Source organism: Tamandua tetradactyla, chromosome 2 (genome assembly GCF_023851605.1).
Source record: "Tamandua tetradactyla isolate mTamTet1 chromosome 2, mTamTet1.pri, whole genome shotgun sequence".
Classification (NCBI taxonomy): domain Eukaryota; kingdom Metazoa; phylum Chordata; class Mammalia; order Pilosa; family Myrmecophagidae; genus Tamandua; species Tamandua tetradactyla.
In genome coordinates, this window is record NC_135328.1 from 186,668,480 (window position 1) to 186,693,333 (window position 24,854).

Here is a 24,854-nt window from a genome sequence, read left to right on the forward strand (position 1 = left end):
TACGAGAAAGAGACATCTTAATGCACCCTCAAGGAAGAATGGATTTGGGGGAAATAGCTGCTTGTGGGGAGTAGCTGATAAAAAAAAAAAGTCCCAGCTGTGTGTTCACCTCTGCACACATTTGATGCTTTTTTGGGGAACTTTTCTTTTGAAAGTTTCCAAAATGAATCCTCTGGTCCCATTTTTAATGGCCAGATCGCTCTAGGAGGTGTCTGGGTCCCCATTGCAAATTGCAGAACTTGTATTCTTGTTTTCAGAAACCCTGAGGGTAGAGAGGATGGGACAGAGGGGGAGTTTGACCAGCCAGTCCATTTCTAGGGTGCTCACCTTTTAAATAGGGGGCGAGGGCAGGGGTGGGGGACAGTCACTCTCCCACCCGTTTTCTGCCGGCACCTGCTTGTGGAAGCAAACGCTTTCACTAACCCAGACCAATCTTCATGCCTCTCTTCTTTTGCTTAAGGTGACGTTTTAGGGCACCTTGGAGGGGCTGAGGCATCACTAGGTCTCAGTAGTTTGACTCTGACAGGTTGGAAGGGGTGGGGGTGGGGCGCAAACACAAGGTGATGGGGGAAGGGGTGGAACAAGGCAACGGATTGGAGTTGGCACCCACAAAAGGAAAGCTGTAACTGGGACCCTGGTGATCAGTGCTCACTATATGCCAGGCGTTGTTAGGTTCTTTATATGTTTCATTTTTCTTTATCTTCACAGTAATCTGACAATGGAGATTACGATCCTCATTTTCTAAATGTAGAAACTAAGGCTCGGAAAGAATTTGCCCAAATTTATGCAGCCAGCAGAGGCAAACCCCAAATGAAACCGAGGTAAGTCCAGCGCTAATACCCACGCTGTACTCCTTCCCTCTTAGAATTTCTGTCTGCTGTCACCATCTTAACTTGGGGCCCCAGCTCAGATCCAGTTCACATTAAAGGTTAACTCCTCTGCCTCTCTTCTCCTTCCTCCTTATCTCCTTTTCCTTGGTACCTTCTGGGCCCGTGTACACATGGAACTGGAGAGCCTCACCCATTCTTCCCCCTTTAGGTCTCAGTTTCCTGTCTGTAAATGGGGAGCTTGGGTGACCCAGTCCTCCAGAGCTCTCCTAGGCCCAAGTTCTAATGGACTCAGTTTAAGTCCCCAAGCGCATCCCGACTGCCTGCTCTGGGCCATGCCTGTGATGGCCGTGGGTGTGAAGAGATGAGTAACCTGGGTCCTTCCCCTCCAGAGCACTCTGCAGAGCAGCGGCCTGCCGTCTTCTGACTCACGTCCTGCAGCTGGGCCCTGGTGGCTGTACCCAGCACAGGGATGGTTGGGTCATTTGGGGAAGGAGTTGGGGTCCCAGGGCAACGTGAGTATTTTTTTTTTTAATGCAGTTAGGCTTATTAGTTTCTGTTTGTCTTCAAGTTTAGGTTTTTTATTTAAAAAAAAAAAATTGTGTTTAGGCAGTTTTTTAAATCATCACAGTTGACTTTTTGTGTGTGTGTGAAAAATAACATCTATACAAAAATTTCAAAGCATAGCACAACAATTAGTTGTAGAACAGATTTCAGAGTTGGGTGTGGGTCACAATTCCATAATTTTAGGTTTTTACTTCTAGCTGCTCTAAGATACTGGAGACTAAAAGAAATATCACAGTGGCCATGGTGGCTCAGCAGATAGAGTTCTTGCCTGCCATGCCAGAGACCCAGGTTCGATTCCCAGTGTCAGCCCAAGCCAAAAAAAAAAAAAAAAATTAATATAATGATTTAGCAATCACACTCATTTGCTAAGCCCTACCTTCTCCCTATAACTCCATCATCACCTTTGATCTTTCTCCCACTCTTTAGGGGTACTTGGGTTATGGCCACTCTAACTTTTTCATGTTGGAAGGGGCTGTCAGTAATATGGGACAGGGGGATGGAACTAGTTGATGTTATGCAGAGGCTGATCCCTCTGCATTTCAGGACTTTTCTTGCCCAGGGACCCATCTGGAGGTTGTAGGTTTCTGGAAAGTTACCGTAGTGCATGGAACCTTTGTAGAATCTTATATAATGCCTTTAGGATTGACAAGAATGGTTTTGGTTGGGGGCTTGGCAAGCTATGCTAGGTAACAATGTCTCACTGAAGCATGCGTAAGAGTGACCTCCAGGGTAGCCTCTTGACTCTATTTAAACTCTCTCAGCCACTGGTACCTTATTTGTTACACTTCTTTTCCCTCTTTAGGTCAGGACGGCATTGTTGATCCCATGATGCCAGGGCCAGATTCAACCCTGGGAGTCATCTCTCACGCCTCCAGGGAGACTTTCACCCCTGAATGTCATGTCCCATGTAACAATATGAGATTTTGCTTGTTTTTTCCCTTTGTTTGTTGAACACATACATCCCTGTTTCTCTTTCTCTTCTTACCTCCAGCTCAGAACTTATCTCTTCTGGGGAGACTTGCCAGACCCTTCTTCAGGTGCTGTTTCCCTCAGTTCTTCCAGCATCTTTCTTATAGCATCTCCTCTTGCAACAGAGTGGTTAGAATGTGGAGTAAATTCCTGGCTCCTCTGTTGTCAGTGTGTCATCTCAGGTATATCCCTTAACCTCAGCCAGTTGTTTCCTCATCCATGCAGTGGAGTAATGTAAATATCAAATGACATAGTAAACATAGCTAATTATTAATGTAGTAAAGGCATTTACATATGGGTTTGCATTCCAGACAAACTCTGTGCTCCACCACATTTGGAATCACAAGATTGTCACCTTTATGTCTCTGTGGGCAGCACAGGGTCTGCTGCAGAGCAGAAAGCACAGTCTGGTGGCCAACAGCAGGTGTTTCAATCTACCATGCCATTTACCAGCTGTGAGACGTTGGATGGTTTCCATGACCTCTCTGGCCCTCAGTTTCTTCATTTGTGAATGGAGATACTTTACAGTGCCCTCTTCATGTGATTATGGCGAGGATTAAATGAGGCCAAGTTGGTGCAGTTGTAGGAACTCAACAGAGGGTATCTAATAGGTTAGCAGACTCTCATTAATAACCAGACCAAGCATTGTGCTTTCACATTCTTATCTCATTTAATCCTCACAACAGTCTTGGGAGGGGCCTCCATTAATATCTGCATTTCACTAAGTTGTTATTACAGCTGGTAATGGGTAGGTTCCTAACCTCATATCCCACCCCCCGACTCACCACTCCATGACATCTCATACCATGAATTCAGGTGGATGAGGGAATGATTCTCAAATAAACCAAATAATCTTCCATAAAAGTTAGATGGGATTCTGACTTGTGGCCTGTTAGGAATTCCAGCTAAATGATTTCACAAGGGTGGGTCTTGAAATGACACCTCCAATGGAAAGCTGCATTTTGCTTTTTATATTCTTCAGGGGCTGTTATAAATTTGATTATATCTGCACTAGCAGATTTCAAGTTGAAGTCCCCTTTGTCCACTCCGGAATTCAGATTTATTTCTGAAAGACCAGTGCAATTTTCTTATCTTTGTTACAAATTACTACAGTCTGGGTTAATCTCATGCAGCAACAAAGCTGTTTGCCCAGGAAGCTTCCTGCTTTGTCACAGCTGATGAATGGCTCCCTCTGGCTATAATAATTCAGTCTAGAACATTGGAAAAAAGTTGATTCTTCTGTAGGAAATTCCACCAGTGTGCTTGGCTGGTCTGATTGTTTGGGAACAGAGACTCTCACCTGAGTCCTGGCATCGGAACTTTTGAACCTGTCTGATCTGAGGCACTGATGATGAAATGGCAGGCACAGCACCCCTCTACTTCATAAACAAAGCACTCCTGCCTGGAGTTTCTGAGTGTGGCTGAACTACATAGAGCCAGCACAGGAAGGGGGTATGGACTAGGTGGCCTCAGGGATAAGGGAGTGAGTGGGCTGGTCCTAGAAGCAGAGAAGCATGGGCTGTAAGAGAAGGGGCAGAACTCTTGTGTTGGTTTCATTCATTCAACAATTACTGTAGTTCTTTGTTCTCACATGTACTATTGATTAGAAAATACACTAGTGATTTGATAAGAGCCCTATTTGGAGGGGTGGGGGGAAATGAAACACAGCCATCTTCCATGCACACTTTGATTTTAAGGTCCAATGTTGTGGTACTAGAAAGCAGTCTAGAGAGACTGAGATCTGAAGGATAGTAAGAGTTGGCTATGTGTATATGCATGTGTGATATTTCTGAGAGGTTGGGGAGGAAGAACATGCAGTTAGAGAGAATGGCATGTGTGAAGACTTTGAGGCTCATTCAAGGGCCTCTTCTGTTTGGAAGAAGGCCAGTGTGACTTTGGAGAGGTTGTGAGGTTCTGGTGAGATGAAGCTGGGGGACAGCAGGGGACATCTCATGAAGGCCCTTGCAGACTAGCTAAAGAACTTAGATGTTATTCTGAGGACAATGAGGGGTTACTTAAGGTTTTAAGTAAGGGAAAATATATTCTGTATTCAGGGTACATGAGAGGCAAAGCAAAGTCACCCTAGGAAGAAACTGAATTGTGCTGTTGCTGGGACAAAGGACTCACATAGTAATCCCATCTAGGGACAAGCATTGACTTATTGGGCAAGAGGAAGTACCTCAAAAAGAGGCACTTCAATTATAGTTCTAGGCTTTAAGAACTATCATACTTTTTAAAACCCTGTAAGTCATAATTAACCTGTTCTGAGTACTCATCTCTCTAGGCTTCAATCAGGTTTCTGTTCCTTGCCCTCCTTCCTACTCTTGAGTAGCACAAAGAACCTTGAGGTCTTACCTGGTCCTCTCAGGTCTTTGGCCTACACACGGGTCACTATGGGTTAGCTTCCTGTCTAAACCTGCATGATCTAGAAGGTAGGACGCTCGCCACAGAGTCTTTTCATATAGATCCAAAGGCCACAGTATTTAGTGTTCAATTATCTTCTCCTATTCTCCATGCACCTTCTCATTTCACCGCATCTCCCCATCATGAGTACTATATGCCAACTGGTCTCTGCCCTACTCAGAAACTTTCAAGAACACTATACTTTCTTTTCCTCCCCTCTTTAATGACCTGGCCACTTTTATTCCTTGCATTCTAAGCATTCTTCACTATCCTTTCTACAAATAAAAGGAGGAGTGTGTTATCATTTCCTGAAGCAATTTCAGCTTTTGTTCCTTCATTATCAAATCCATCAAGGAACATAAAAACCCAAATCTCTCCCATATTCCCTTTGATTTTCAAAAATAATCTCAGAGTTGAGATTCAGCCAATAGAGTACTTTACTGGGAAGTGGGCAGAGCAATGAGGAGATGAGACTGTCAAAATTCCACCCACCCATCTATCCATCCATTCATCCACTGCTAGAAACAGGAATAAATGATTTTGAAGGATGGTGCTTCTTTGACAATTGCCTACTTTTGGGCAGTCCTGTTTGTGCCCAGAGCCCTATTTTCTCACTAGGCTCTGTCCACTGTCCACAATATCCAGGACCAATATCATACAGTGTTAAAAGCTTGGCCTCTGGAATCAGACTCCAGAGCTGAACTCCTGGTTCATCACTTACCAGCTGTGTGAATTAAGGCATGCATACCTAAACTTTTGGTGTAGCACTTACCTCATCTTTGAAATAAAGATAATAGTAGCACCTGCCACCTAGGCTTGTTGAAAGGACTAAATGAGTTAATACACATGAACTTTTAGAGCGGTACCAGGTACTTAGAAAGTACTCCATCATTGTTAGCTATCATAAGTACCTTTGTACCAGGGTGAACATCAGACTCAAGCTGAGCAGATTAATTCTCTCTTCCTGAAATTTGGAATCAAGACTGGAGTAAGTCTGTGTCATTCAAAGCTCCAACTTAGTCTAAGATGTTGTAGGGTGAGCATTCTCGACCCTAAGCCAAGAGAAGCTGGTCTGCAGGGTGGAGAAGAGAAAAATGGATGTCTAGAGAGTAGACTAGAGGCCTGGTGGGTCTGAGGAAGGGACTGGGGTTGGGGGAGAGTTGCTTAAGTGCTTGGGTTCCTAGACTTAGCCTTGCATATGATGGTCACGTCTTACCTATAGTCCAGGTAAATTTTCTTTCTTTCTTCTTTTTTTTTTTTTTCGCATGGTCAGACACCAGGAAATGAACCTGGGTCTCGGGCATGGTGGATGAGAACTCTGCCTGCTGAGCCCACCATGGGCTGCCCGCTTGTTTGTTTTTTACTAGTTACTTTGGAGTTGGTTTCCAAATGGGAGTGAAGGAAACAAAGACAAAGATGAGCAGGACACATCGTTGCCCTCAAGAAAGTTGCCATCTAGCAGGTAAGTTCAGGAAATTTGATGTGAGTGTAGCTAACCAGAAAATGAGTGTGGGATGGAGCTATAAGAGAGAATGATTTGCTTCATCCATCTGAGGAGGAAGTCATCAGTTAGGGTTGGGGGTGGCAGAAGGCTTGATGAAGGAGGAATAGTGGCATTAGATCTTGGAGGGTGGATTTTTTCAAAACTTTTTTTATGAAACTTAGCCTTGTCTACTGCTTCCAGTCCAAGGCCTTGTTGGGTTTATGCATGGGGAAAACAGACCCTGAGAAAAAGACTTTCAGAGTAAGGCTTCCTACCACAGCAACTCCACCCTTAGCTGTGCCCCCTCCTGTGTCCAGTGTGTCAGGGCTTCCAACCTGACAATGCACTGATCAGCACTCTTGGGTTCTGGTTGGGTATTGTCTAATCTATTAGCATCCTTCTGAGGCTGAAGAGCCCCGGAGTTCTCAAGAAAAATCGAGACTTCAATGAAGGGCTGGTGCTGTGAGGGTTCTTGACTTAGTTGCAGGAAAAAAAATCCAAGAACTAGTTGGCACAGCATAAAACTTTAATGGGTAGTGAAAGCACATGGTTGAACCAGGTGAGCATGGGCATTCTCCAAAGGAGGAGAAGCCCCCTGAGGCCAGGATCCTTGCATTATAAGGACTTGGAAGGGACCTTTCCCCTCTGGTTATGCTAATAAGGGATTAAGGAACTGCTTTTTATTGTTTGTTTCAGGTGCCGGTATGAGGGCTAGGTGTACACATGCCAAAAGGAACTTCTTGGTATGGGTCTTAGGGTCACTTCCCCTCCCTCTTTCTCTATCTAACCTGCCTCACTTTTATCTCAAGAAGCATTAAGGGTAAGCTCACATTTGTAAGAGGGAAGTGTACATTTATAGATGCATAATTTAAATACCTGCTCCTCCCATTAGCTTTAATAAGAAGGCTGAGGGAGGCAGCTGAGAGTACTATGAAGCAAGTCCCACCTAGAATCAGATCAGCTGCCCAGTGTGGACAAATCTACATCAGTGAACCCAGTTGCTGTTGTCCATATCCACACTGGGTGAGATTTCCTACGTTCAGGCCTTTGCTTGTGTTGTTCCTGTTATGTTTTTAAACGGTAACCGACTGAAAAATCAGAGGAACTGAGTCTGAGTTTTAAAAAAAGTTTATTGTCCTGGGGTGAGGTTCCCGGGTCCAGGTGCTCAGGGTGAGGGCCGGGGAAGTCGCGTCCCCCTGGGGGCGGTGGGGCTAGATATAGGCTAGCTAGTGGGGGTGCTGACGATGCCTACGGGGCCTCCTGTGGTAGGTTAGGAGTTTTGCACGCTTTAGGGCCGGTGGCATAGCTATGAGCCTTGGCGGGGGGGTCATAACTATGGGCATGTGCAGTGGGCATAGGTACGGGCTGTGTGCAGTGAGAGTCCTTTGTCAGGCCAGGTCCTGATTGGCTGTGTTTGAACAGCTGTATGCCCGGATATGCACTAGTTTTAGTTCAGGTGGGGGGCCTTCCAGCCAGAGGCTACCGGGCCAGGCCTTACAGTTCCCTCTACCTGGAATGCCCCCTCCTATCTGCCCCCTGCCATGTCTACCGATCAGAACACTACCCATTGGTCAACACCCATCTCCACTTGTGTCTTTTTCATGTCTTTCCTCCCCCCACCCTCAGGTGTGGCTATGTCCCTGAGTAACCTCACACTGGTATGACATCACTGAGCTTTATTGAAACATTAGGCACTTTTTTATTCTTCCCAACCAGACTGGGAACTCTTCAAAGACTAGGCCCATGGTTTATTCATTCTTGCATCTCCAGAGCCTCAATAAATGCTTATTGAGTGTGTAATCAGACTTTTAGTGCTTCAAAATTATTGATAAGCTACAACCAGAAGCACGTGGTGCTAACCATATGACAGGAAATGGACTAAAATACATCTGTTAGTGTTATCCTAACAACAGCTCTCTAGGCAGTCAGGTATTATTATCATCACTTTACAGACAAGATGGGCTAGAGGGAATTAAGAATTAGAGAGAATTAAGAACTAAAGCAAAATAGTGAATGAAATGACAGAACTATATGTTCGACCACAGTCTATTCTAGTCCAGAGCTCTTCACTCTTAAAAATGATATGGTACTGTCTGTCTTCTCTAGGACCCCAAAAAAAGCAAGTTAGAATGGTAAAGAGGTATCTTTTATATTAAACTTATTTATTTATTTATTTATTTATTTATTTATTTATTTTTCACATGGGCAGGCACCGGGAATTGAACCCGGGTCCTCTGGCATGGCAGGCAAGCATCCTTGCCTGCTGAGCCACCGTGGCCCACCCAATATTAAACTTATTTAATTAAATGAGGAAAAATATATAAATGTGATAATTGTGTAGTAGACCAAATAATTTCCCATACTGCTGGTGACACTGAAGCTGAGTCAAAAACTTGGTTGTTTCCTTTGACCCAGTAATTGCATTTATATTGAAAATTTACTTTAAGGAAGTAATCCCAAATACTGGGGAAGAGAAGCAATGAATACAAAGACGCATGTGGTGGTTGAATTACAAATTACACACCCAACAAGCACATGTTCTTAGTCCTGATCTGCATTCCTGTGGGTGTGAACCCATTGCAAGCAGGACTTCTCGAAGGTGTTATTTTTAGTTAAGGTGTGGCCCACTTGAATGAGGATGGGTCTTAATAGGATAACCAGAGCCTTATAAGGAGAAGGCCACAGGGAGAAGTGAGAAGAGATAGGAGAGGACACCATCATACGATAGGAGGCAGAAATACAAGCTTAGGAACCCAAGGATTGCAGGCAGCCAGCACCAAAAGGCTACGGATTTCAGGGAGAAAGAATGGTTCTGCCATCGCCCTGATTTTGAACTTCTGGCCACTGAAAATGTGAGTCAACAAATTCCTGCTGTTTCAGTCAACCCATTGTGTGGTATTTTTGATAGCAGCCCAGGCAAACTAAGATCGCATTCATGGCAGCATTACTTACAATAGTGGAACTCAGCAATACAAGAAGAGCTAAGTAAATTATGGCACATCTACTCCATAGAGTTTTAGGTACCCATTAATGGACAGTTATTAATGGACAGTTGTATAAGATGGGGAAAAAATGCTCGGGATGTAATACCAAGGCCAAAAAAAATGGGAACACACAATTGCAAATGTCCCGTGGTTACAATGATGTAAAATGCAGAGTTGAAAGAGAGGGAACACACCAAGAATGCTAATAGTGGTTTTGTCAGGGTGAATGAATTATGGCTTATTTTTGTTTCTTTTTCCTATTTTCCAATTCTTCTGTAACATAGTTATATTATATTTTTATGATGAAAATGATGTTGTTGTTTTTTCCCCCAAAGCTGATGAATAATTCTATAGCTGAGTCTTATTAGCAGCCAAAGGTGACCTTGCCTAAGGAAGGCATTCTCCAGGCTTTGGATCAATGCAGTGTGGGCTAAGCAGCATGTGGACAATTCCTTGGGTTTGAGGGATGGTGGAGCCTTGTGTGTGTTCCGTTACATTGGAAAACTGCCCATAAGGGGCTGACTCTAGAGTCCTGAGATGCTGCAGACACAGGGGGGTGACCTAGGTCTCCCTCTGGGTAACATAAGCACCTGACCCCCCTTTTCTCTCAGAAGCTTCTGTGCTTCTATGCATTGTTCTGTTTTCCTGTTGGTTCTAGCTGAGAACTGAGCAGTAAGTTCAGAAACAATTGAAGAAAAAGAAAAAAGGCCCAAACATCTTCATGTAGTAAATCCCTCTGTTTTTCACTAACGCGCGCGCGCGCGCACACACACACACACACACACACACACATATGCAAAAAAACCACAAAAGTCAGAGAGTACACTAAGGATGTGATTGATGGCTTGGGACATTTTGTTGTCAGCTTAGTTGATAACTGCTGCATGTTTTTTGAGCACCTTCAAGGCAGTTTGGGCTGTGTTGTTTACAGCTTTCAGCTTTTCTTCGTTCTTCCTCCACTTGCATAACTCTTTGAAAAGTTAGGAGCCAGGCAGAGGAGATGGGCTTATGGAAATTGTTTCAGATTTGGTCTTATGCCTTGAGGTTGTTTATGTTCTCCTCAGGTGGTGAGGTGGGGTCCATGCCTCTCATTATAGACATTTACTATAGTGGCTAAATTACTTAGGCAAATCCCTTCACCTCTTTTTAACCTCAGCTTTCTCATCTGTAAAATGGATGTTAAGGGTGGTGCTATGGATTGAGTCACATCCCCCACAAAGACATATTCAAGTCTTAACCTCCAGTCCTGTGGGCATGAACCTATATGTAAATAGAATCCTTGAAGATGTTAATTTAAGGTGAGGCCAAATGGAACCAGGGTGGGCTTTACTCCAAATGACTCGAGCCCTTATAAGGGGAGGAAATTTAGAGAGCAAGTAGCAGGATTTAGGAGGAAACAGGAGACAAGCTACCGTGTGATGGAGGCAGAGACTGAATTTTGGATTGCCAACAGACTGCCACCAGGAGGCTATAGACTTTGGAGAAAGCATGGCCCTGCTGACACTTGATTTTGGATATCTGGTCTCTGAAACTGTGAGACAAATTCCCGTTATTCCTGTCTGTGGTATTTGTTATAGCAGCCTTGGAAAATTAAGACAGATAGTACTTGCCTCAGAGGATTTTGGTGAGGTGGAATAAGTTGAGGTATATCAAGCACATAGTGCAGACCTGGCACTCTCTTAGTGCTTGATAAGTGCCAGTTATTATTGTTATGCTGTTATTACTATTTAATGAACACCTCTTCCCTTGGTTCTTCAGGTGAGATAGGTGAGCTTTTTCACCATGAAGTTTACCAAGGGAGAAAGAAAAGGAAATGATAGCTGAAAATACAGAATAACCCTAGTCCTTACCATGTTCTGTCTGTGTAGGGATTCTCTTTCCCAAACATCACCAGGTCTTCCTACAACTTTGATCTGGCTTCCTTTTGCCACCCCTTGGCCTGTCTCCATATTTAAGGCAGCTTCTCATTTCCTTCGGGGCATTGTGCATTTCCTTCCAGGGACTCAAGACCACAGTTTATTATATCCAAGATACTGTGCAAAGTGCTATGCACACACTTTCTAATTTAATTCTTACAACTTTTGAGATAGTACTATTTTACCACCCATTTCGCAGTCAAGGAAACTGGAGGCTCAGAAGGGATAGATAACTTGCCCAAGGTTACCCTGCTAATAAGAGGCAGAACAAGGATTCTAATTTAGTGCATTTGATGATGGGCCCCTATTCTTAACCATGAGATTATACTATAGTTATAAGAGGGTGACATTCAATATCTAGTGTCCAGGAGGTTGTGGTAGAGATTTAATGAATGTGAAAAGCACATTATAGCTTCTATTGTGCTAGGCACATGTTATGGTGCAATAATGTATAACAACAAATAAATAGGAAGTTTTACAACATGGTGGTTAGGAGTGTGAGTTCAAATTCCACTCTATCATTTATTCACCTTACACTAATTATGTGACCTTGGGCAAATCATTTAATGTTTCCAGACTTCAGTTTTGTTCTCTGTAAAATAGGTAAAACAATAGAGGGCTGTGCGGACAACTAAATGTGGTAGTATGGTAAAACCCTTAAAACACTGGCGCTTAATCAAAAATAAATAAATAGAACTCTAGAATGTGAATTCCATGCTGGCAGAGAGTACTGTCTGTTTTATTCACTAATGAACTAGTCTAGCATCCAGACCAGCACCTGGCACACACTCTATGCTCAGGGAATCTCTGCTGAATAAATGAATGGTGGTCATCCTTGTTGTTGCCACAATGACTCTAGCATAGCCATTTTCTTTCCAAGGGCCACCCAGCTGTACTGAAGCCAGGATGGGCTCTTTCACTGTGGCAAACAATTCTACGGATGGATCAGGGCAGCCTGTGCATACCATGACCTGAGTGGTCCAGTCCAGGGGCAGGACTTAGGGACAGTCACATTGTTGTTCCAAGGGCTACTTCTACCTAAGATTCCATCATTTCACTGTCAGCTAAATCCATCCAGGAAGTTCTCTCTGCCTAATTGGAGATGCTTGTCAAAATATATTAGCTAGAGTCAAAGGGAAGACCCTTATCAAATTAGGATTACATAGGGCTCTTGAGACGACCAGGGCTTGGGCCACCCTATGGCCCTGCATGGGGCTTCCTACTCCACCCCTCTCTAATAGGAGTCTGTGAGTAGTTAGAATTCAATTAAGCCCTGGTGAAGGGAGGCTTAGAGGCAGTGCTGGGGCAGGCCCACGTCTGGGCTGAACAGAACAACCGATTTAAGCTAAATCAACGCCTACTTAAGTGAACCTTAATAAGCATTCTGAGGGCAACGCCAGCCTGGGGGCGTCATTTATCACCTGGTAATAGAAAACCGTAATGAATAATAACGTGGTCCCAGTAGCTGGAGCGTGCATACATTACGGGGTACGAGCTGCTAGCTGTCCACCACCGGGAGGGTGGGGTCTGAGACCAGGGCACTGGGGTTTGCATATTGAATTTTGCTGCTTTGCAGGAAGGCCTTTGTTGAACAGAAAAGCCATTAATCTCACACCCGTTTTGCCAGTCTTGCTGTTGGGGCGGCAAACCTACAGTCTATTTGCTTGTGTCACATCAAGAGGGAACAAGATACCTCTTGGAAGAAAACCTATTCTTGACAGATACCGGCCTTGGCCTCTGCCTTGGCCAATGTGTGCAAACACAGACCTCAAATCAGCTCTCTTATGAGGCCTGATCTTGGGGTGCATTCATTTCTTCACAAGACCTTGTCAAGTAGCATAGCTTAAATATCAGTGAGGTACCAAGTCATGTTCTGGGTAGTGGTAGGGTGTGGAGATGTAGTGGGGTGGGCAGGTGAAGTTCCTGCCCCAGTGCTGTTGTATTTGATATCCACCACTGCTTTTGAGGTAGGTTTCATATGTCTGCCCCATTTTACAGACAAGAAAACTGAGGACTAGAGAGTTTAAATGGCTCATGATCACAAAGCTAGAAAGTAGGAAGTCCTGGAATTTATATCTAAGCCTTCTGATACAAATTTAGAGTCTTTTACCATCTTCCCTCCCAGGAAAAACAGACTCCAACTCTTTTTCCACTACCTTGTTCCCATTCCCTTCCTGCTCTGGGTCCTCAGGAATTATTATCCTACCCTTGTCAGGTCTGGGCAGACTGCTTCCTCCTGGAAGTTCACCCTCTTGTGCCTTCCATAATATTCTTTCTACTAATTCATCTCAGAGCCTGCTCTGTGCAATGGGACAATCATTACTTCTAGCTCTTTTCATGAAGATAATGCCTCAATTTGTGCTTATCCAAGATTCCCCTAGTGTGATGGGTAAGGTCATGTGTCATCTTGGCCAAGTTGTGGTGTCCGGTTGTTACTGTGAGAATATTTTGTGGATTTAAATAATACATAATTTGGTCGCATATATGGCTCGTTGTATCTGCAATCAACTGAGGAGAGCGTCTTCAACAATGAGGAAAGTCTTGTTCAATTATTTGAAGGTTTTATAAGGAGAAGTGATGATTTCAGCAGCCAGAAGAGAGAATTTCCATCTCCACTTCAGTCAACCATCTTCTCCTGGAGAATTCATGAATCACCTTCATCGGAGTTCCCAGCTTGCTGCCTGCCCTACAGAGCTTGGATTTGCCCATCCCCATAGTCACATGAGCTAATTCTTATAAAAATCTCATTATACACACACACACGTACACATTTATTTTCTGTCAGTTCTTTTTCCTTAGAGAACCCTGACTAAAACATACCTAGCTCTATCCGTCTGGGGGTATGAGAAGGGCACGGGAATAATAACAAAATCATGTCTACCTGACTCAGGTCCTCCTACAGGCTTATCTTATTCCTATTCCTTCCTCTCAGGTTCGTTGAGGATAGCTGGGGCATCTCATGTTGCTGGCACCTTCTGTGGCTTCCAGGGACCTCCATGATTTCTTTCCATCTGGCTCCTGATTCCACAAGTGGCTTTCAGGTCAGTGTTGCCTTCATCTCCCACTTCCTACACTGCTTTCTTGGCTCCACATCTTTGCAAGTTTGTCTTTGGTTACTCCTGACTGGGGTGACTTTTCTTTTTTTCCCCTAGAAGTTCTCCCCCTGAGGGGTGTGTGTGTGTACCCTCCTGCACATTTACTAATTCATTCAAACAAACACTCATGGGCACCTTCTAGGGGCTAGAAATTCAAAGAAGAGTGAGATCATGTCCTTCTACACCAGACGGATGCCTTCAGGGGCTGCCTTTTCTCACCCACCTCCATGTTGTATATTTACTCTATATTTAAGTGTCAGAGCTGCATAGTCTTATGTTCTGTTTTCCTCAACATTCTGATACTGTTGCACTTTATTTGACGGGTTCTTAACCATAAACTCAGCTCCTCAGGAGTCATAATGAATTCATGGGAGCTTGGAGAAAGGCATCAGTGCCATGAGCTATGCTGGGCTCAGATTTCCTTCCTGTCTGACACGAACTGCTGTCCTCATACCAAGTTGGAGCTTGGGATTGAATTTATTGGCCAAAACTGGATTGATTAAGACTGGCATATTCAGCTTGAACAATCAACATGAGGAAAGTGCCTCAGCAGCATTCCTGATAAACCATTGTAAATGAACTGGAAAAAGTCAACTAATTTTAATAAACAATAAATTTATAAACCCAAACAATGCCATAAGAAAAGAGAAAAAAGAGAAGCATCCTAACTTTCATTTGAGTTGTAATAGCTTTTTTTTTGACCTACTGTCTTCTAGTTTATCCTCAACTATTTCAACCTCATAATCCCTTTGATTCTCTAATTCCTTTACCATCCTATTTGATAAATCCTCCTGAGAACAAAGCTTCTTTATATTGAAGTCAGCCATGTTATGGCTGCTTTCTCAGTCTTCTCTTGAAAAGAATTGGTTGTGCAGAGTATAACTGACTGACAGCCTCCAGTGGCCATCCTTGGATCACTGAATGATCATGCCAAGGCCACATTCCCTCCAGCCTATTTCTAGCCAATGACTGAGTACTGCTGGAGTACTAAACTTGGACAATTTTTGCTCAATTTAAGATTTCACTAATGGTCAATATTTACTTTGGGCTCTGTATTAGTAAGTCAGAGTTCTACAGAGAAACAGAAGAGACAGAACATATATGTATTATAGAAATTGGCTCATGTAACTGGTGGGGATTGGAAAATCAGAATTTTGTAGGGCAAGCTGCAAGTTGGAAATTTTGAAAAGGGTATAGTTGTATTTCCTAGGAGAAGCTGGCTGGCTGAAGAAAAGGCATAAATTCTTACTGACTGCTGAAATCTTCAGTTCTGCTTTCAGACCTCTAACTGATTGGATAAGGAAATTCCTTTCACTGCTGAGGGCAATCACCTTGTTGAATGTAGATGCAATCAACTGTAGATGCAACCAGCTGATGATAGATGCTAATCCATCTAAGAAATACCCTTACAGTGACAATTAGACACTATACCTTAGCCAGGAAGACACATGAAATTAATATTCACAGGCTCCTTTTTGGCATAATCATGACTTTCTCAGAGCTACACTGCAGTCTTATGCTTTCCATATCCAATGCTCTCTCCTACCCCATCTCTTTTCACACACAAACCAAATTTGGTCACATACTTTTGCTTCCTCTCTCCTTTATCCTTGATATGTGTTTTCCTGCCCCCCCCCCCCCGAATATCTTGCACTACTAATTCTGTCTTAGCATCTGCTTCCTGGATGATGTGAACCAACACACATGCTCAGAGAGAATGAAACAAAAAGGTACTCAGGACTTCTGGTTGACCAAGATGGCAGACTAATATATTCCAGGGTGCTGTTCCTCCACAGGATCTTTCAACAAGTAGTAAAAACTGGCAGATCCATCTTTCAATCTGCAAAACAGTGAAAGGATTGCACTGGGAGAGTGCTGAATAAAGAAAACACAGCTTTAAAAATGGCAGGAGAAGATTGGAGTGCCCTTATTGACTCCTCCCCCATTCACTCCCTGGCATGCTTTGAAGCCAGCTTGTGCTCCCATTGTGGGCCTCTGGAGGGAATAGAGTAACCCATATGTGCATACTGGGGTGGTTTTATGTTGGTGAAATTGAAATGGGAGAAAAGAGTACTAGTTTTAAGACATCAAATTGAGCATCTGAGAGTGAGGGAAAGTTTACCTTTAAGTGGGGGGAATTCCTAAGGCTATGAGGGAGCACAGGCTTAGGCTAAGATACAACCTCCAAAAAGATGAAGAGGATCCTTCACTTGATTCTCACCTCAGGCTGATATTCTTGACAGGAGGGATAACTCTGAAGGAGAGAGCAAATTTGTAAAGATTGCAAAAAGTTTTTATTTTTCATTTGTTTGTTTGTTTTTGTTAATCCCTGAAACTCAAGGAAATCTCTGTCATATCACTAACTTGATATAAACTTAAGGAACAGACAGCACATAGACTAAATTCCAGAGATATTATAGTAAGCATCAAAATGTACAGAGTACAAACAAAAAATTACATGGCAAACAGAGAAACAGGAAATGATGTCTTTTCCCAAGGGACACGGTAAATATTCAGAAACCATCAACAAAGAAGAGCAGATTTTGGACATACCAAAGCCTGAAAAAAAAAAAAAGATTTTCAGTATGCTCAAGGAGACAAAGAAAACACAATGAAAAAACTAAAGGATATCAGGAAAATAATGAATGAACCATAGGAGAATCTCAATAAATAGAAAGAAATTTTGAAAAGGAACCAAACAGAAATTCTGGATTTGAAGATCATAATAACTGAAATGAAAAATTCTCTAGAAGGGCAGAAGAATCAGTGAACTCAAAGACAGGACAATTGAAATGATTCAGGCCAAGGAGCAAAAAGAAAAAAGAATGAAAAAAAGTGAATAGAGCCTAAGAGACTTGTGGGACATCACCAAGTGTACCAAAATATACATTACTGGAGTCTGAACAGAAGAAGAAAGGGCAAAAGGTGCAGAAGAACTATTAAAAAAATAATGACAGAAAACTTCCCTAATTTAATGAAAGACATGAATACACATGTTCAAGAAGCCCAACTAGACCTAAAGAGGATAAACTTGAAGAGATCCATGCTAAGAAACATAGTTAAAATGTTGAATGGCAAGGAGAAGGAGAGAGTTCTGAAAGCTGCAAGAGAAAAGCAATGTATTATGTGTAAGAGAGCCCCAATAAGATTAAGTGCCAAGTTCTTGTCTAAAACCATGGAGGCAAGAAAGTAGTGGGATGAAATAAAGTGCCTGAAACAAAGCAAAACAATTGCCAACCAAGAACTTTATATCCAGCAAGACTGTCTTTCAAATGAGGGAGACATTTAAATATTTCAAGATAAACAAAAGCTGAGGGAGTTTATCAACACTAGATCTGTCCTATGAGCAATGTTAAAAGGAGTTCTTCAGACTTTCAGTGGGTGCTAACTTTTGATTTGATGGTTTCCATGGAGATGTATCTCCACTCATTCAAGGACTAGACTTGATCGAAGTGGCATAAAGGAATAAAGACCTCCGGTAAAGGTAACAACATGGGTAATTATAAATGCTAACACAATTGTGTTGTATTTTTTCATATGTAACTCCACTTTTTACTTCTTACAGGTTCTAAAAGGTAAATGCATAACAATAAAGGATGAAATTATGGTTTTATACATACAATGTATAAAGATGAAATTTGTAACAAATACAACAAAAAGGTGGGGTGCGGAGGGGTAAAGGAATGGTGTTTGTACATGTTATTGAAGTTGGTATCAAAACAAGCATGATTATTACAGATTTAGGATGTTACATTTAAAGAAATGTAAGAAAATATTGAAAAATATACACAGAGAGAAATGAACAGTTACTCAAAATGGTGCACTACAAAAAAATCAAATAAATATGAAAGTAGGCATTAATTGAAGAATTGAGGGACAAGAAAAGGATATGTAGAAAGATCAAATAGGAAAATGGCAGAAGAAAGCACTGCATTATCAGTAGTTACTTTAATTGTAAATGGACTAAACTCTTCAGTCAAAATACAGAGGTTGGTAGTATGGATATAAAAAAATTATGACCCCACTATATGTTGTCTACAAGACACTCACCTTAAATTAAAACACATAAGTATGTTGGAAGTGGAAAGATGGAAAAAAATATACCAGGTATGCTAGTTTGAAGCTATTACGTACTCCAGAAAAGCCATGTCCTTTAATCCTCATTCAGTATTGCTGGATGGGATCATTTTTATTGTTTCCATGGAGATGTGACCCCCCAATTATGGATGGTAACTTTTGATTAGATGGTTTTCATGGAGATGTGTCTCCACCCATTCAATGTGGGGTTGCTTACTGGAGCCCTTTAAGAGGGAACCATTTTGGACAAAGCTTTAGAACTGACAGAGCCTACACAGCCAGAGATCTTTGGGGATGCAAAGAGAAAACGCCCCCAGAGAAGCTGTTGAAGAAGCCTGGAGAAAAAAAATAGTAGACATTGCCATGTGCCTTTCCAGCTGAGAGAGAAATCCGAATGTCAATGGCCTCCTTGAACCAAGGTATCTTTACCTGGATGCCTTAATTTGGACATTTTTATAGCCTTCTCTTAATTTGGACATTTTCACAACTGTAAACTTGTAACTTAATAAATTCCCTTTTGAAAAAGCCATTCCACTTCTGATAAACTGCATTCTGGAAGCTTTTATAAACTAAAACACCAGGTAAGTATTAATCAAAGAGAGCTGGTCTACTTATACTAATATCAGATAAAGCAGACTTTAATTAAAAAACGGTTATAAGGGATGAAGAAAGTCACTATATGCTGATAAAGGGGTCAATTCAACAAGAATCCATGACAATAATAAATATATATGTACCTAACAGCAGAACCCCAAAATATATGAAGAAAATATTGTCAGATTTGAGGGGAAATGGATGGTTCTATATTAATTAAGTAGGAGACTTTGATATTACTACTTTCAATAATAGATAGAACGTCAAGACAGAAGATCAATAAAGAGATAGAAGATTTGAACAATTCTATAAAACATTGTTGGGGGGACTATAAAGAGATGCAGCCAGTGTGGAAAACAGTTTGGCAGTTCCCCAAAAAGTTAAGTATAGAATTACCACATGACTCAGCAATGCCACTTCTAGGTATATAACCCAAAGAATTGAAAGCAGGAATTCATATATTTGCCTACCATTTTTCACAGCAGCATTATTCACAGAAGTAATCCAAGCACTGAGGGAGGTGGGGTGGGAGTGCATGTGTGTGTGGGGTGTGGGGGTGTGGGGCACGGGGTGGGGTAGGATATGCGCAGGTCACAAGGGGTGCATGCACACCTGTGCTGGGCTCAGAGATGGCAGGGTGCAAGGGCTGGGGGGTCGGTGGAGCCCCAGTGCTTGAGGTGCGGGGTGTGTGATGGGATGTAGGTGTGTGGGGCATGGGGGAATGTGGGGGTTGGGGCATGGGCTGCAGTTGGGGGTGTGGCATGCTTGGGTGTGTGAGCATGGGGTGGTCAAGGGGTATGGTTTGGCTTGCTTCCTCGTCCCAGCCTCCTTGTCCATGCACCCCTGAGGGCTCCGGGCCTTTTTGAAAGGTGCACAATAGGCATAGCGCACTAAGTAGATGGTCTCTATTAGCAGGGTAAGCTAGTTCATTGACTTCTGGGTTGCCCAAGGGAGCTCCAGGCTATGGAGCTGAGGAGGTTGATATCCTAAGCTAGTCACAGTGGCATGCATTTTCCTGGGATCAGCCTCTTATCCCCAGTGGAGTCCTAATGGAGCCCACTCACCCAGTTCTCTGCATCTTCACTCCTCAGCTTTTTCATCCAGGACCTTTTTGTGGTAGAAGACCTTCTCAGGTCATTTGCACCACTGTCCCTGTCTTTTCTTCTGACATTTCTCTAGCTGCTCCTTGGAGCAGGGGTGAACTCTATCTTATTCTGCCATCTTCTCAGAAGTCCCTTCTTATCCTTTTAATGTCTGTAGGATGTGTAGTGATGTATCCTCTTTCATTCCTGATATTGGCAATTTGCATCTTCTCTTATTTCTACTGTCTGGCTAAGGGTTTATCAATTTTATTGATCTTTTCAAAGAACCAGCTTTTGGTTGCATTGATTTATTCTATTGTTTTTTCAGGTTTCTAGTTTATTGATTTCTGTTCTTCTTAATGATTTTTCTCCTTTCTGCTTATTTTGGTTTATCTTTCTCTTCTTTTTCTAGTTACTTAAGGTGGAAGCTTTGATCATTGATTTCAGATCTTTCTTCTTTTCTGAAATAAACATTTAATGATTTATTTTTTCTTCTAGACATTGCTTTAGCTACAAGTCACATATTTGATGTGTTTTAATTTTCTTCTGCTTAAAAATATTTTCTAATTTCTCTCATATATTTCTTTTGACCCATGAGTTATTTAAATGGGTGTTGTTTAATTTCCAAATATTTGGGGGAATTTTTGATAACAGATATCTTTCTGTTACTGATTTCTAGTTCAAATCCATTGTGGCCAGAGAGCATACTTTCTATGATTTTAATAATCTTAAATTTATTTGAGATTTGTTTTACATCCAAATATGATCTTTGTAAATGTTCCATGTACACTGGAAAAGTATAGTTAATCTTTTGAGTGCTGTGTTTTATAAAGTGTGTGATTTTCTTGATAATCTACTTAGTTTTCCAGTTTCTTTTTATTAGCATTTGCATAATATGTTTTATTTTAAACCTATATATTTGAACCTTCTTATATTTGAAGTGGTTTTCTCTTACATACCACACAAAAGGATCTCATATGACACCCTCTGTCTTTTAATTAAACTGGCTAGATCACTTATATTTAATAAAATTATTGATATGTTGAGTTTAAACCTATCTTGCTATTTCTTTTCTATTTTCCCATCTGTTCATTCTTTATTTCTTTTTTCTCTTTCCTTCTTTTGTAATAAATGAAGTTTTTAATTAATGATTTTATCCTTTGTGTTGGCTGATTTTATTTATCTTTGTTGTACTTTTTTAGCAACTGAATCAGAGTTTCTATTTGCATCTTTAACTTAAGTCAACTTCTAAATAATATTATACCACTTCGTGTATAGTGTAAGAATATGACAACTGTATATGCCCATTTCTCCTTCCTGTTCTTTTTGGTATTATTGTCATAAATTTTACTTGACTTGTTTATGTGCCATAAACAACACAAAATATTGCTATTATTTTTTATTTAAGCTGTCAATTATGTTTTAAAGGTATTCAAAATGAGAAAAAATAATTTTTATATTTACTCACATATTTATCATTTCTGGTACTCTTCATTCCCTTGTATAGATTCAAATTTCTACCTAATATCATTTTTATTCTGCCTAAAGCACATCTTTTATTATTTCTAATAGTGCAAGTCGCTGACATAAAGTATCTCAACTTTTGTTTGTATAAAAAAGTCTTTATTTCACATCCCGATTTGGAAGATATTTTTGCTGGGTAAAGAATTCTAGGTTGACAGATTTTTTTCTTTTAGCACCTTAAAAATGCCTCCCTATTTTCTTATGCCTTGTTCAGTTTCTGACATGAAGTTTGCTGTCACTGTTATTTTAATTTTTCTTTTTATCATGGTTTTCCAGAATTTTGATTATGATGTACCTTGGAGTGACTTTCTTTAGATTTATTCAGTCTGGATTTTTTTTAGAGCTCCTTGGATTTATGGGTTTATAATTTTTCAACAAATTTGGGGAAAAATTGGCAATTTTTTCTCTAAATATTATTTTTAATCCCCTTTTTGCCAAAAGAAGGAAAGAGAAAGTACATTGCTTGGTATTGCTTTAGAATTTGCTGATGACCTTTCTTCTTTTTTTCCTCCACTCTCCTTTGTCTTGGTGTTTCATTTTAGATAGTTTCTATTACTATGCTTTCAGGGTTACCAATCTTTTCTTTGGCAGTGCCAAATCTCCTATTAATCCCATCCAGTGAATTTTTCATTTCAGATATTGTATTTTATAATCTCCAGAATTTCCAATTGGTTCTTTTTTATATCTTCTATTTTTTCTTCTCAAAATGATAATGTCTTTCTCTGCCTTCTTGAAATATGAAGTATATAATTGCTGTTTAGTTCCTTATTTGCTAGCTCCACTATGTGTTGATCTGTTTGTACTGATTGACTTTTCTCCAGGTTATGGAAAAAAAATTTCCTGCGCTATTGTATGCTTGGTAATTTTTGATTGGTGCTGAATATTGAAAATTGTATATTGGTTACTGGATTTTACCATATTTATTTAATTAGTGTGCTTTTTTCTTTATTCTGGTGCATAGTTACTTGAATCAGTTGGATTATTTAAAACCTTGCTTCTAAGCTTTGTTAATGCCCAGAGCAGGCTTTAGTAAGCAGCCAGTTTAGTACTCCTAGTAGGACACTACGTTTCTGAGCATTCTACTCAATGCCCCATGTATTATGAGGTCTGTTTCTAGTTCTGTGTGAGCTCTGGGAATTGTTATATATATTTTCCTGATGGTTCTTTCTTCGTCTTTGGGTAGTTTTCTCTTACACATGTTCAGATCAGTAGTCAGCCTCGGATTCGAGAGAATCCTCTGCAGATCCCTGAAACTCTCTATAAAGTTTTTTCCTTGCTGCTACTTTGCTTTGGCCTCATTGAATTTTGCTCTCTGACTTCTCAGTTCTCTCAGACCACTGGGATTTGTTTTGGCTTCCTTCTGGAAGCACTTTTTCTTTGTTGTGGCCCTACTTTACTGGCCACTTCTCAATCCCTTTGCTTCTTTCTCCTCCCTCTGACCTACTTCTGAATATCAGCATGTTCCAAGTCACAGTACTTGGTCCCCTTCCTTTTTCTCTTCATTGGTAGATTCATCTAACCTTGTGGCTTCTAATATTCTCTACATGCTGGTGACCCCAAATGTCTACCTTCAACCCAATCTTCCCCTGAACTCCAGACTCCCACATCCACTTACCTCTTTGACATCTCCTCCACAGTGTCTACTGGCTTCTTACATTTAACATGCCCACAATAAAACCCTTGATTTACTTCTTCCTTTCCCAAACTTGTTCTCCCACAACTTTTAAATCTTAGCAATGTAGTTCACTCAGTAGCTCATTATTCACCCAGAAGCTCAAGGTGAAAACTTCTCTCTCCTTCTTCTCCAACATATAATCCATCAGCCAATCCTACAGGCCATACTTCGAAAATATATTTCAGAGTGCACCACTTCTTACTACCTTCACTGCTCCACTGTATTCTCTATCACAATAATTTCTCAGTTAGGCTACTACAGTAGTATCCTGCCTGGTCTTCCTGCTTCCACTGTTGCTTGCACCCCTGTAGCCTATTCTTCTCAAAGCAGCTAAAATGACCTCTTCAAAATGTCATTCAGATCATTTCACCTCCTTGCTCAAAATCCACCAATGGCTTCCTATTATACTTAAATAAAAAGTAAATTATCTTACCATATCTATAAAGCTCCCCACCTGTCTCTAACTTAGTCTCCTATTATTTCTTTCCTCAATTTGTTTACTCCAGTCAGACTGAACTTCTTTCTGAATCCCTGAACATAATTAAGATTTTTCCTGCTCAGGGTTTGAGTATGCTATTCTCTCTTTTTGTTGTCCTCATCTTCAAAGCATAGCTGTTCTTTTTATCATTAAGGTCTCACTTCAAATATTATATCTTCAGAGAGATCTTCTTGACCACCTAAAATAAAGAAGCTTTTCAGCTCTGTCATTTTCTTATCCCATGACTCCTTTTAATTTTGTTTATAATTCATGCCATTGATTGCAAAAATGACTGCTTCATCTCTCCCTTTATTAACACCTCTTTGCAATGTGACTTTGTAGCTCTTTCTATCTAGAGGTGAAATCTATTTCCCCTCCCCTTGAGTCTAGATTGGACTTATGGTTTAGTTTGACCAATAGAATGCTTTGGAAGTAAAGATGTGCCTGCTGTGAGCCTTGTGGACTTTCACTCTTACTCTTAGATTCTGTGAAATCTGAGTTAGCTTGATGGAGGATGAGAGCAAACATAGAGGCAAGCTGAGGCATTACAGCCAACATTCAGCCATTTTACTAATAGGGCCACTTGACTGACGTTACGCCAATGGCAGATGAATGAAGGAACCCGGATGACTCGAGTAGAACTGATGTGGTGATCTTTAGATTCATGAGTAATAATAAATGAGCATATGATATTTTAAAATTCATAAAGTGTCAGTATCATTGATTACGTGGAAAAACTAACTAATATAACAATATCACTATTTGAAATTATTTTATTTATTATTCACTACTTTGTTATGTGTCTCTCCCAATGAAATATAAATGCTTTGAATGTGGAGAATTTTGCTCATCATTGTACTGTAGGGGTGATAGCATTGAACCAAAATGACAATACGGTATTTTGAGAAAGACTAAAATATTGACATTTTATAAAAAAAATGATGATATATGTCATCACCAAGGAATTCTACAACTTTGTTCTAAGTTATCTTGTGAGAAAGTCAAGGAATAGGACTGAGCCTCTTTTGTTCTTCCAGGAGAATTATGGTTAAAGTAAACGATTGTAGGAGAAGAGGAATCAAGGCACTGACAAGAGATCTGGCCCTTTTCTGGGAGGGAGGCAGAGGAAAAATAAGAGACTGGGATCCCCAGTCTCTCTTGCCTTTTCTCCCCATCCCCC

General features: G+C 41.0%; 1 long non-coding RNA gene across 1 annotated transcript in view; it reads left to right on the plus strand.

The window, feature by feature from the left end:
* The window catches only part of LOC143663570 (uncharacterized), a 51,374-nt gene that overhangs the window by 25,561 nt on the left and 959 nt on the right, over window positions 1-24,854 (plus strand). Inside the window, exons 2-4 of the long non-coding RNA XR_013166049.1 lie at window positions 752-821; window positions 6,134-6,228; window positions 14,082-14,190. This is a non-coding gene — a long non-coding RNA (uncharacterized LOC143663570). The remainder of the gene's footprint in view (window positions 1-751; window positions 822-6,133; window positions 6,229-14,081; window positions 14,191-24,854) is intronic.